Raw genomic sequence first — 14,176 nt, forward strand, 5'->3', positions numbered from 1 at the left:
AGAGTGTGTTGCATGTTGACCAGCTGCAGTGCTGCATGTGTGTGTTTCTCTCCTGTTCCATGGAAGATAACCACGTTCTTCCAATTAAAGCCTTTATAAATCCAGAACTGCCTTCGTGACTCTCTAACCGGAGTCACACTCCCATAGTGTCGCCGGCTCTATTCCGCGCACCCTGTAGAGGCCCCGAACCTCTTTTACATTGGTCCTTCGAGCCGGATAGAGCCCCTCCACGACGCTATGGAACCAACAGAGCATGATGTCACGCCAGCATACCAGAACGCCACAGTGAGACATGTTCGTTCCCAGAGAGAGCGACATCTACCCCGCCATCTAAGCGACTTCATGGTGGGCTATGAACCTCAACACTCAGATGAACCTCCAAAGGATCTAACCCCTCCCTTCCTGCGGGCTAGCGATTCGAGGGCCACATCTGTGAGGAGCAAGCACGCACACAAGTCACACTCGTTAGGACACCAACATAGTGAGTCACGGGCCCCATCTCAAATCAGTGTTATGTCACGGCGCTCGGCTACAAGGTCCATCTCTGAGGCGGGTCTACGTTCCCATCCGGCCTCCTACCAGTCATCTGCAGGTGTACACCCCCCACATGCTCTGTCACCAGTCCAGGAAGCCATACTGCAGGAGGGTATCCACCGCCTGGAGCTCGAGGAGTTACAGTGCCAGATCATCGAGGACAGTAATGCTGACCTGGAGTGTCAACGCCTAAACACTAAAGCCAGGGAAGCACAACGCCTACAGCAGGAGGCACAAGAGGCACGTGAAGCTATCGCCAAACGTCTCGACAGGCAAAGACAACTCAAGAAGAAGGAGAAAGAGCTTCAGGTAGCCAAGCTGGTAACCTCACTGCTTCAAGAGCCAGAGAGAGAAGGGACATATAGCGGTGCTGCATCACCAAAGAGCTGTTTCTCTTTACCATCAAGCTCACAGCCCTGTAGAACCGAAAGACCTGAGCACAAAGCTACCATGCCCAAGTCTTCACATGTAGGACACTCACTCCAGCTGCCTCTCTTCGAGTCTCCTCCTACATCACAGAACCAGCAGCCTTCATCAGCTCAACCGGTGATCCAACACTCTTGGGTTCAAAGCACTGTCATTCCTCCTACAATGCACCCGCTACCACAGGTGGCCCTTTCAGCTGCACCCTCTGCATCATTGCACCCAACTCTCACCCTGCCTGCTCACATCGAGGCCCCTGTAACGTCACACCAAGCCTCGGTAATTACTGCTGGTATTCAAGGCACTCGACATTCTGCTGCAGGACCCCCGGTAGAACCGTGTTTGACGCCTAGTGCTGTTCCCTTATACCAGCACACGAACCCTGCCGCACATTTTAAGGTCCCAGTTCCGCCTTCATGCACACTGGGGCATCCAGGTTTTGAGACACTGATCACCTCTCCTTATGGTATTCCCCAGCCAATACTGCCAGTATTCGAACGGGACCGCGAGAGTGACTTTGCCCTTCTCAAGATGGCCCTGGATAATCTGATGGGCAGTCATGGACACCTGAATGAACAATATAAGTACCAAGTGCTTCTTGGCCACTTGAAGCTACCCAGTGCTTTACACCTAGCTAAGGCATATATGTACGACACACAACCCTACACTGCTGCACTACAGGCATTGCAAGATAAGTACGGCCAACCAAGGCAGCTCGTCCAGTCAGAGCTAGGTGCTATACTCAACTCGCCTGCTATCAAGTTCAGTGACTCTGAGGCTTTTGACTCATTTGCCCTCTCCATCCAGTGTCTTGTGGGCATGCTTGGGACACTTGAAGGACCAAATGGTTTTGAGTTGAGGTGTGGATCTCACGTGGATCGCCTTTTGAGCAAAATGCCCCCATCCTTCAGAGACAGTTTTATCGAATATTGTCTGAACCGTGGAATCCTTCGAACAGGGTTCGATATGACCTACACATTGCCAGACCTGGCAGCCTGGCTTCAGATGAAGTCACAAGCTAAGCGTCTCTCCAGTCGAGCTGCAGCACTCTACCAGCACGAGACACCTAAACCAGTCAAGAAGGACATTATCCCCCACCATAAGGAGAAGACCACAACTATCTTTTTTAATGCTGGAGAGCCCCCTAGTGTATCAGAAATTGCTCATTCGAAAGCCACCTTCAAGTCCAAGCCATATTGTCCTCACTGTGAGAACAAAGACCACTTCTTAAGTAGCTGTGAGAACTTCAAGAAGCTGTCCACCAGTGAAATCATGAAATGGATCAGAGATGGAAACCGGTGCTTCAAGTGTGGTCGTAATCATGCTGCACAAGACTGTAACTTGAAGCGCCCCTGCAAAACATGCAAAGAACTGCACCTCACCATTCTGCATGACTATATCCAGCAGATCCAAACCAACGTCAATATGATAACCACACCAACTGCAAGGATCTATCTCGATCGACCCAACCGATCACAACATGTGATGTTAAAGGTTGTCAAAGTGATCCTAAGGAATGGTGACCGAGCTTTAGAGACCTATGCTGTCCTAGACGACGGCTCCGAAAGAAGTATCATTCTCCCTCAAGCAGTGCGGCAACTAAACCTTTGTGGACAACCAGAGACACTTTACTTACAGACAATCCATCAGAATTTTGGAAAGCTCCAGGGCAGTTCTGTCTCCTTTGACCTTTCTCCAACGTGCATGCCCTCCAAGAAGTACCGGATCCACCAGGCCTTCACTGCCGAAGGTCTGAACCTTGCCGAACACTCTTACCCAGTAGCTGCACTACAGCAAAGGTACAAGCACCTCAGCGGTTTGCCCCTACAGCCGATTGACCGCATTCACCCACTGCTCCTGATAGGTTCAGATATGCCACACCTCCTAGTCCCCATTCAGCCAGTCCGTGCAGGTCCACCAGGTGGTCCTATTGGCGTCTGTACCCAACTAGGTTGGTCACTCCAGGGTCCTAACAGCCTAGTCCAGCCTACATCAACCTCACAATGTTTCCGCATCTCCACTGTTTCTCCTGCTACCAAGCTCTTCATGAATGTTGGGCACCTCTGGCAAGTTGACGCATTCCCTTATAGTAGCGAGAAAGCAGTCACCCGCTCCAAGCAGGATCAGAAAGCGATGGCCATGCTCCAAACATCCACCACCAGAGTCAAGGTTGATGGTGTACAGCAACAAGATACCCCCTTGCTGAGGCAAGTTAATGTTACACTGATTCAAGGGACAAAGGACGCCGTGCTACCCTGTCTTCATTGCATAGAGGGCAGGCTTGCCAAGGACCCAGAGAGGAGGGCAGAAGTTTACTGCAACGAGATCCAGAACTTGACTGAGCCTGATAGCTGGAGATATGTGAGCTCTACAGCCAACCCGGCAGATGATATCACTCGAGGTTTGACCCTACCTGAGCTGGCAAATCTGCATCGATGGCATCAAGGTCCAGGATTTCTTCACTTACTGGAGGACCATTGGCCCACCATACCTTCTGCTGATCCTGAGTCCGATGACAATAAGATAAAGAAGTCCGCTGTGGTTGCCAATGTGATCATCCTCCCTGGTAACCAGCTCCCATGGAAAGAGCTCATAGAAGCCACAGCCAGGTCCCTTCACGGGGCGGCCGACCCGCAAACCACAAATCTGCATTGTAAAGCATCTGACTACCTCGCCGCTGAGACAGCTCTTCTCATCAAGGCCCAGTCAGAATCATTCCTCTACCACAAGCCATTTATAGCTCTACTGACCTCCTTGGAACACGTCGCTGGAAACATAGTCAGGTGCTGGCAGATCACTTTTGGTCCACCTTCATCCACCACTACTTGCCAGGTCTACAAGAGAGACAGAAGTGGAGGAAAGATGGCGAGGGGCTTTCAGCCGGTAAGGTGGTCCTCATTGTTGACCCGCGGCTTCCTCGAGCACTCTGGCCAGTTGGGAAGGTCACACAGACGTATCCTGGAGCTGACAATCGTATCCGTACTGTGGCTGTGCAGGTGAAAGATAAAACATACGTGCGCCCTGTGTCCAGACTGGTGCTGCTCCCAAATCTCCCAGATGCGGAGGAACCTTAACATGCTTTCCTGTTTATGTTCAAAAGGTCTAAAGTAGACTTTTGGGGGCGGCTGTGTAGGAAAGCCCTGTTATATAAGTGTTTAGTTTCACTTTCAGTCATGTTGTTACTAGCCCTTTAAGGGGAACATATTTTGGCAGAGTTCTTCCTGCTGCATGCATGAGCAGAGTGTGTTGCATGTTGACCAGCTGCAGTGCTGCATGTGTGTGTTTCTCTCCTGTTCCATGGAAGATAACCACGTTCTTCCAATTAAAGCCTTTATAAATCCAGAACTGCCTTCGTGACTCTCTAACCGGAGTCACACTCCCATAGTGTCGCCGGCTCTATTCCGCGCACCCTGTAGAGGCCCCGAACCTCTTTTACAATCTCTGTTATCAGTGTCCAAACTGCGGTGCCAAGTTGAGATGAGGTCAAACAGGATCTGAAGTCCAACACTGTGATTCTGGCTCGACCTTCCTTGGCTATGACAGTACACACACACACACACACACACACACCCACTCACACACTCACACAGGTGCTGGCAGCATAAGGAAATGATCTCATTCAGCACACACGTGCCATCAGAATACAACAGTTCGAATGAGGCCCAGCCACTAACACAGTGCTGGCAGTGTTGAAAGTGTAGTGAAAGGATGAGCTGAAAATATACACACATTGAAACAGAAAAAAAAAAAACAACAACAACAAGCTCTCACATAATCAAGTGCAAATATTAGCTGATGTGTCAACATTTGGCAATTAGTTTGATACATTATCAGCTCTACCTTTCTTGTTACAATTCATAAATCTTGTACCCCCTGAAAAGCATATCCGCTGAAGATGTTGTGTACTGACAACAAGCTATAATAACTTTAGGGAAGCGAGAGAGCAACAGATAGAATAAAAGAAGTGGGAGGTAGTGCCAAAATATGCTTTATGGAAATGGGAGACCAGCAGAGACATCTGACTACAAGCTGCATAATGCAACAAAAGGAGACTATGTTTGTGTCGGAGTACTTTCTAATATTCATATGTTACACTTTCTCACTTAATTGGAATCCGTCAAGGCACATTGGCCATGAATGGAATCATAGGAGCAACTTTGGAAGAATGGGCAAAGTAAAGTGAACTGTTTTACATGAAATACAATGCAGGGACACGTTACTGCAATCATGGCCTGGTCTTATCTGTGAAATGGAGATTGTTGAGAATAATAATAATGCATCAATTTCATATAGCGCTTTATCATAGACACTCAAAGACGCTTTACAGAATTAAGGCATTATTCTTTCACTCCGCACTTAGTGGTGGCAAACTACTGTTGTAGCCACAGCTGCCCTGGGGCAGACTGACGGAAGCGAGGCTGCCATAGTGCGCCATCGGACCCTCCGACCACCACCAACACTCACTCACACACTACGTTCATACTAGGCAATGTAGGTGAAGTGCCTTGCCAAAGGACACAATGACAGATACCACTGCAGCGACTGCCACCCCACTGTGGCACCTGGAATTCTCAGTGGTCTCCCATCCAACTACTAACCAGGCCCAGACCTGCTTAGCTTCCAAGATCTAACGGGATCGGGCAATGACAGGCTGGTGTGGCCAGTTTTCTATCACAATAGATAGAAAACTGGAACACAGATACATATGCACGCACACTTGAGACAGAGGGATTTTAGCTAATCAAACTACAAGAGAATAGGTTTGTTCTTGTTTTTTTTTTTTTTTTTAGGTATAATTTAAGTTTTATTTGGTAATCAAGGGGGAAAACCATATCTAAACTCTAAACCGTGATTTATTTATTTTTTGTTCTTTGCAAGCGTTAATAAAACAAATGAGACGATAACATGAGTAATTAGTAGGACTCGAGGTCCTCTAAGACAGAGTTTAACACTCCTTGTTCTCGCTGTTTGTCAGCAGTGTTACACACCGCTTAGTTTAATCCATCCGCCACTAGTAAGTTTATAAATCTACAATGATTCCATTTGCATGATTCCATGCATTTCTTTAACCTGTTAAGCCCCAGCCACTTTTTTCTGAAAATCACATACCCATAACAATTTACATTTTCTATGCTTCTACATGACCTACATGGCTCATTTCTGTTCAGATTGAAGTAGGACCTGTAGTGGTTACAGATGATGTGACATTTTGGAAATATATGATACTGAGTTACAATAAATCATGTTTTAAATACAGAAATCTGTAGTCCGCCCAAACTGTACAGAAGTTTTCCACAAATTTGGGAACAAGTGTGTAACTGTAATATGTCAGTCAAGCTAATTTTATACTTTGCAAGAATATAAATTGTTTTTTTTTCTTGTTCTTAAGGTGAATATAAGTTATTTTTAGCTGTGACAGTACATAATTGGGAAAGGTCAGGGTGCAAGAAAAAGTTTAGGTATGAACCCCAAGCTTCTCTTGTACTTGAATACTGAAGGGTACTCTGGTTACCATATCATTAATGTTTGTTCAAATGTGGTGGTGTGCTTGGTTACATTGGCATGAGTCAATGGAACATTCATTCTTTAATTCTTTTTACCTGAGTTCAAACCTTAAATTTTACTTTTTCAACTATAAAAATCTCTAAAAGTCCTAAAACTTTGCCCTTAAAGTGATAGATACTTGATAGACGATGATAACCTTTACAACAATGTAAGAATCCTTCTATCCTTCCGTCTACAAGTCTCCATTTCCCACAATGCAATGCGTGAAACTTTCCTAACAATGTCAATAAACCAAGTATTTACAATGAAGGTCAAAACAGACCTTAAAACACCTTTTACATCTTTTTTTGAGCAAATCATTTTTGATTTATTGATTTACGTGTCCTACACTATCATTTATTTTGATGAAAAATGATCAAATCCAGCAGTTTTAGGCCTACCATAACTGAATACAGGAAGTTAAACATCAAAATTGACACACCAATATTTAGTGACCTCTATAGTTGAGCATTTAATAAAATGTCTAAATCTGCAATAGTAAATACTAGAACAAACAAACATATAAGCATTAACACAGCAGCATTCCATAAGAAAGTGATATGCTGAGGAAAAAAATAACATTTATTGGCTGCAACTCTCCTGTCACTTATAATGTGCAATACAGCATTAAAAACCTCCACATAAATTGCTTTACACTAAAAAAATAAAGCACATAGTAAATCACCTGTGATGGATTCCTAACAATCCTGTATGCTCAGGCATGCAGAAAAAATGATGAGCAAAGACAAAGTACAGATGCATCTGTAGGCTTCAGTTAAAAGACTAATCATTTAAAATGCCTTGCGAGGTGAGACCCCTAAAGATGTCATTGCACCATCAGCGCTTTCGGGTTGACATTTAATAGAAGTTTCACTCCCACAAGAATTAAAGTCACACATGAGAGAAAAAGGCAAAAAAAAAAAAAAAAAAAAAAAAAAAAAAAAAAAGAGGGTACGTACCAAAAACAGCTGCAGCTACACAAGTCCAAAGAAAGAAAAAAAATATACTATCATAATTATCTTTCACTCATTCTAAGTAACAGCATGTTCTGCATATTTACCATTAAAATAACATTAATTATTTAGCCCATCACAAATATGATTCGATTTTTATCTGGCAAAACAAATGTTTAAAAAATGTTGAAACATAGTAAACTTGAGCAAAGTCACTAAATATTAAAGGTGCAATAAGTAACTCTTATAAAAGTGACTTTTTGTCATATTTGCTAACACTGTCACTATGTAAAGACAACATTACATGAAACTAATAATCAGTAAAAAAAAAAAAAAACAGGCTCATTAGGTCCCGCCTACTGCTCCTACTGCAAATTGCCAGAATCCACCATGACCGAGCAAAAAGAACCAATCAGAGCCAGGATTATGTTTGATGGACTGTCTCACAGATGTCGATCACAGCTCCCGCCCCCTTGCTCCTCAGTTAGCGTTAGCATCAACAGCTTACACGGCAAAAGTGCGTTCACACCGAACACGACTGCAGTCACTTCAATCGCCCCTGATGAGTCGCTTTGCTGTAGCCGTCTCACTGTAGCGGGAGGGAGGAGCTATTGCCTCGGCTCTACAGACAGTGAAGGATGGGGGAGTTATACAAAAAGAAGACGAAATAGAATTTTGCTGGAATTCAAGTCAAGTAAACTTCAAAGGAAACATCAAAGCCATCAGCAGACGCCTCTGACAAAGACTGGCAGTTGTCAGTCTTAACATGTCAGGAGTTAAAAGTGGATTTCCCAAGGAACATTTGTCTGAATAAATGAATCCTTTTCAAAGAATCACTTACAAGCAATCGAATAACTCATATTCTTTAGTGTGCAACCAACAGACATGTAAACTAACTAGCTAACAAATAACAATGAGTTGGTGTACCGTTAACCTCGGCTCAGAGATAAACTTATATAATGGAAAATGATACGCTATTGCTGCTGAACAACAAAGAAGAAGGAAAAACTGTGGTTTCCCCAAAGAAAGACTATGCCTACACAGGATGATAGGGCCGACTTTGGGCCGGCTTGCAAAAATATGTTTATGTCTCCCACAAAGTCAATTCCATGCAGTTATTTTTCTCCAATGTCAAGAGGCCAACTTTCTTAAGGTATATGTTTTCATTTAATATGGTGAAGAACTGTTGTACTGCTGAATTGATTCTGGAGGTTGAAGGTTTCTAGTCTTCCAGCTAACCCAGCCAGACCAAACCTGATGCATTTATGCCCACGTTCTCTTTCTGTTCTAGTCCCAAAACTGAAAAGGGGTGAGCATGAAAAGCCTCCTTCGAGGTAGGAGTGTGAAACCCTCCTTGAAGAAAAAAAAAAAGGGCCTTCCATCTCTCTCCCCAGATTGTCCATTGCTCACAAAGGCAGCAGACAGGCGGGTAGAAATCAATTCCATGGAGCCACAAGATGAAAGTAAGGTAGAAAAGAAGGAGGGAAAGACATTGAAGCTGTATGAAGATTTCACCAGGAGAAAAGCAAAAAATAACCAGTGATTCCTGGCTGGTCCTCCACACACATGGTCTGCACACACTCACAGTACAAGATGAAACTGTGATTGGAGGTGGCACTATCTTTAAACTCCTCACAGCTAAAACTGCAGGGTTTTTTTTACATTTTATTTTACAAAGCAAAACAAAATGGTGTTGATTTTTTGAAAAGGTATTTTAGGTTTTGGCCAAATGTATTAATACAGTGAGGTGCTCAAAAATAAATAAGCAAAAAAAAGCCCAGATTATGATCAATTCAAAGGACTGGTTAATGCCAATATTGGTAAGAAACACAAAAGGCAGAGTCGAGCTTGGATATCATATTAAAAAAATGATTTAAACATAATTTCAAACACATAATATTAAAATAAATGCATCGTGAAAGAGTAACAAAAGCCCAAAACCATGTTATGAGTTTGTCAGAGGTTGCCCACCCCTGTATCATGTTTTTCTGCAGTCAGTGCCTTCTCCTCGCCCTTCTCTCTCTTTTCTGTTTCAGGTGTCTTAAAGCTGGAGCTGGCAGTTCCTGATCTGTGGTTCACGGCTCATAGTCTAGGACACTCCAGTTTAGGCAGATGGCTGCCACCTCTGAACCTGGTTCTGCTGGAGATTTCTTCCTATTAAAATGAAGTTGTTTCTTCCCACTGTCACTAAATGCTTGTTCATGTGGATTTGTTTTTTTTCTTCCTTTTTATTAAGAATTTTATATTTTGATAGCGCTTTGAGATTACTTTTGTTGTAATTTGCACTATATTAATAAAGTTGAATTTAATCTCTATCACAATGCTCATCTCACCATAAGTTTAGCCCTTGACATCCAAGTGGTTTGGTCAGGCATGCGGATGGAAACGAAGACAAAGCTGCACTTCCTTCGTTCCCATCTTTTGTCTGTGGCATTTGCAAAAGGGCACTTGCGGAACGGATTAAACACGACAAGTTCCAGTTTCATCTGCATCCCGTGATTGCTCTTTGGGCTCAATATAAAAGATGCTTTCCAAATCACTGGAGCGACAGGACACTTTAGCAGTAGGCCGTGAAAGTTACACTCAGGTAAAAACCATTAGTGCAATAGTGTTATTACTGTTTCCGTCTTGCCCACATCCTCTCTCCTTCTTGGAGATGAGGGCACTTTCTGGCTCAAGTACTGGCCTCTATTGAAATAAAAATTAAAAAGATACACATTCAGTCAAGCGAGATAAAACAGACATGCTTGAGGGTAATGGGACGAAAAAGGTAGAGGACATTGCTTGACTGGAGCTGAGAGGGAAAAAAAGAGGAAAACGCATCCAACTATGAGGCGAGGGGTAGGCATCACTGCTTGATTAGCTGCACATTAGCTAGCGGCCACACTTCCTTTATGTGTGTACTTAGCCCCGACTCAGACCCCAGAGCCCTGTGGTCTACAGCTTTACCAGCACTAAGAGAGAAAACTTGTGTTCTCTTTCATGCTACATGGGTATGTCTAATATGCAACAGGGATTGTAGTGTTCCTGATGGCTGGCCTGGTGATTTGTCAAGGATGGTACATCTGCTGGAGACAGTATTAATGATGCACAGGGCACGGTTAGAGTAGTCTGAGCTAAAAAAAAAAACAAAACCTGAACAAGCACTTTGGGAGAGAACCTCTCACTCTCTCACTTTCATTTTCTTTCTCTGTCTTTCTTAAGCTCTTAAACTTATAATAAACTATATACTCTTGGTACTACTTAACAAAAGAAAGGAACTAAGTAGTTCAAAAACCAATTTTAAGAAATAAAGTGTCCTAATTTCTGTGGAATCACATTTAGTACTTATAGATGCCAAAAATGTTGCTCATATAAACTAGAAGCTTTACTGGTAGTACGAGTAACAAAAAAATGTCTACGAGTTGGTGATTTTTTGCTACTTTCGTAGGTTCTACTCACGCGTCCTCTAGGTAAACAACATTGTACTTACCAGTACTACTATTACACTAAAAATATCTCGTTAATATTACTAGTAGAATGTCCACTATTAGTACTAGTAAAGCCAAAAGATTCATTATGAGAACTAGTAGATGTAATGTAAATTAAGTAGGAGGGATAAGAACCAAATCCAGCACTCTGATTGGTTGGCATATAATTGAAAGCCAATGGTGAGACAGAATTGTATTGTTCCCACTCCCTTATTGGCAATAAAGGCTTACTAGTAGTACTAGTTAATATGTTTAGGTTTAACAGTAATACCAGTGACACTTTTTTGCTTCACTATTAAAATCTACTTGTACACTAGTTATTTGCATGCATTTACTCCAAATTTGAACACTAATTGAGTTATACATTGGTTGATATGCAATATTTGGCCAGATATCGATTAACCATGGAAGTATGGTATAACGGGTTGAAAACTAGCTAAATTACAGATTATAGATCAATTCCTGTTTAACTGATGCATGACTCTATATTGCACCCAAGAGCGCAGTGTATTATATGTGACGTCTGCTCATAAAGCGCTCCAAAGACTTTTCACATACAGCTTTACCAATCAATTTACCAATTGCTCGTATTTAACAATGTCTGGCGATGCTGTACAAACTAGCAACGCTATTGGAAATCGGTCACTTGGTAAAATGGTTATCTTTAGCCAGAACGCCAAAATGTGAGCAGTGTGTTAATGTGCATACAGTCCACAAAAACAACATTTTTAAAATAAATTTACTTATTCAACTTACATAGTTTCATCAGAAACTCTAAATCGGAATTAAAAATCAGATTTTTTTTTCTCCGCAAAATGTTTGATTGATGGATAAAACAATTTGATTGAAAAAATTAAACTATAGATCTATTTAGAGAACATGCTTGTTCATGTGGATCTTGTTTGGTTTTTGCTTTCTTATTATGAATTTTATATTTTGATAAGTGCATTGAGATGACTTTGTTGTAAATTGCACTATACAAATAAAGTTGAATTGAATTAAATTTAAAAATGAATAAAATGCAAGTCAGGAAAAGGCAAATGTATTTGTACCAGGCATTACATACACAAGATAATTTAATGTGCTTCACATGATTCAAAGGGCAACTGTTAGAAAACAATAAGCAGAGTTTAAAAAAATCAATGATACAAATATTAAAAATGTAAAAATCAACAGTAAAATGATCAAACACCTGCTTCTCAGTCATGAGCAGTAGAGAAAAGGAGATCTTCAAACTTGGATTTCAAAACGTTGGATTCTGACCTCAGCTCTTTGCAGCATAACAACTAAAAGTTCCTTCATGTTATTACACTGGATGATCACAGTGGGGTTAGCCCTCAAACTCCTTGAGGCATCATGAAATACACTTTTATTGTACTTCAATGGCCTCCACCATCAATGAAACTAAATGTAATTGCAAACCTTTGAGATATTTCCATCAATCAAGCCTATCTTTAATATTCTGCCATGCCTATAATACCAAAACCCTCTGATAAAATAAGATTTCCACACAACTCAAAAAATAAAAGCAAGAAAGCTGAAAAAATGTGTATCCGACAACATATTTGTTGAGCCTTCACAGAGAGATGAGAGAAAAAGAACAGAGGAAAAGCGGCTGTAGTGTTACACAGTGTGGGACTGAGAGGTCAGGCAGGCTGCACTCAGCTCGTGGAATGAGTAAAAGGATGGTGGAAAGGCTGTCATCTGTCTACAGTTTAATTTGCCATCTGTGAAGCATACTACTGCCAGGGCCTGTAATCAGGCAATCCATCACAGTCATTAAAAACCATGTCAATTATAAGCTGTCCCAAGGTTGACAGAAGGCCTCGTATGTTCAAAAAGTTACTTTTTCACACTGTTTTGACATGTCAGATTAGAGATTAGAGTATCGCACAATTAGCTTATGTTTCCTAATACTTTAAACAGAGCACTTCAGCTCTAGCTGGGACACAACGGGTCAGAATTACTGAAGTGTTGAGTGTGCAAAATAGTGTCTTATCCTCTAATAAATGTGTCTCTTAATATTGACTTTACACATCCTATTGACACAAAATTATACTTAAATTGACAATCAAATGACACATCAAACAAGGACTACAATCTACATATCAGTTTAAATTCTAATTAGGATTGCAAAATAATTTCCGGTAAATTCCCATGGGAACTTAAGCCAGAGAATTATGGAATAATTCAAAAATTCAACAAAAAAAAAAAAGTATTCATTGAAATTAACCAGACAAAATATTATGTATCAAAGTTGAACGTTCCATGGGAATTAAGGGGACATTTTGAAAATTAAAATGTATCCCTGTTAAGGGATGTTAAATACAGTTAACTGATTATGTAGCAATATATATTTTAGCATCAACAAAACTATCAACTGTTACTTAAAATCAAAATTCCAAGTCCAATGCAAATTTCTCATGAAAAGTATATATTTTTGAATATTCACGATCTTAAGTTCCAATGGAAATTTACCAGAAATGTACCAAGTTTCCTTAGTTCTCATTCATCGTTAACCTTTAATAAAGTTCTGTATTTAAACAATGCATACAAAGTGACATTTGTTTTATTGTCATCTTTAAAACAGTTTATAAAAGAGTATAAAAATGATCAAACCTAAACTGACACAGCTGATGTATTTGTTAACATTGCTTACAGAAAAAAAAAACATTAGCACAGGAAATAAGAATGAGGAACACTTTGTGTCTCTTCAATGAATGAAATGTAGGATTAAATTAAATCAGAAACTTTTTATTTACATTACAGCCTCGAGAATTTACATTGCAACTCATGCTATGAGCTTTTTTCAGGTGAGTTTATGTCAGTTTTAGTGTCGAAGTGTCCAATTGCAGTTGGTTTATTTCAGACTGTCCATTTTACTACTAAACCAAATAATCTTTGTGTAATTAATTTACTGATAAGGTTAATGTATTGCTCTAGAAACAGACACATCATATGAGTAAAACTGAACACTAAACTCTACTAGTTAGATTTTTATTTTTATTAAATCATTTTAGTTTTAATTTATTGGCCGTATTATGGTAAAACAAATTCAAAGCAACTGAGTTTTTCCGAATGTTAAACCTCGATAATGAGACGGAAAAATAAACAGCAAAAGACCATAATAAACAATCTGATCCAGATCCTGAAATGTAAAATAGCACAAAGTGAAATAATTAGCGAGAGCAGTGGTTCTTAATATTTATCTATTATTTCTGAATCCAAGAACCCAGATTGTCTGACGACAAC

At 41.0% G+C, this 14,176-nt stretch overlaps 1 protein-coding gene and 1 pseudogene across 4 annotated transcripts in view; both read right to left on the minus strand.

Moving 5' to 3' along the window:
- Positions 1–14,176, minus strand: part of erbb4b (erb-b2 receptor tyrosine kinase 4b) — a 390,990-nt gene that overhangs the window by 240,397 nt on the left and 136,417 nt on the right. The gene's annotated exons all lie outside the window — the stretch shown is intronic.
- LOC114455761 (uncharacterized) lies at positions 5,508–5,625 on the minus strand (annotated as a pseudogene).

The sequence above is a fragment of the Gouania willdenowi genome, chromosome 21 (assembly GCF_900634775.1).
Source record: "Gouania willdenowi chromosome 21, fGouWil2.1, whole genome shotgun sequence".
NCBI classification, from domain to species: domain Eukaryota; kingdom Metazoa; phylum Chordata; class Actinopteri; order Blenniiformes; family Gobiesocidae; genus Gouania; species Gouania willdenowi.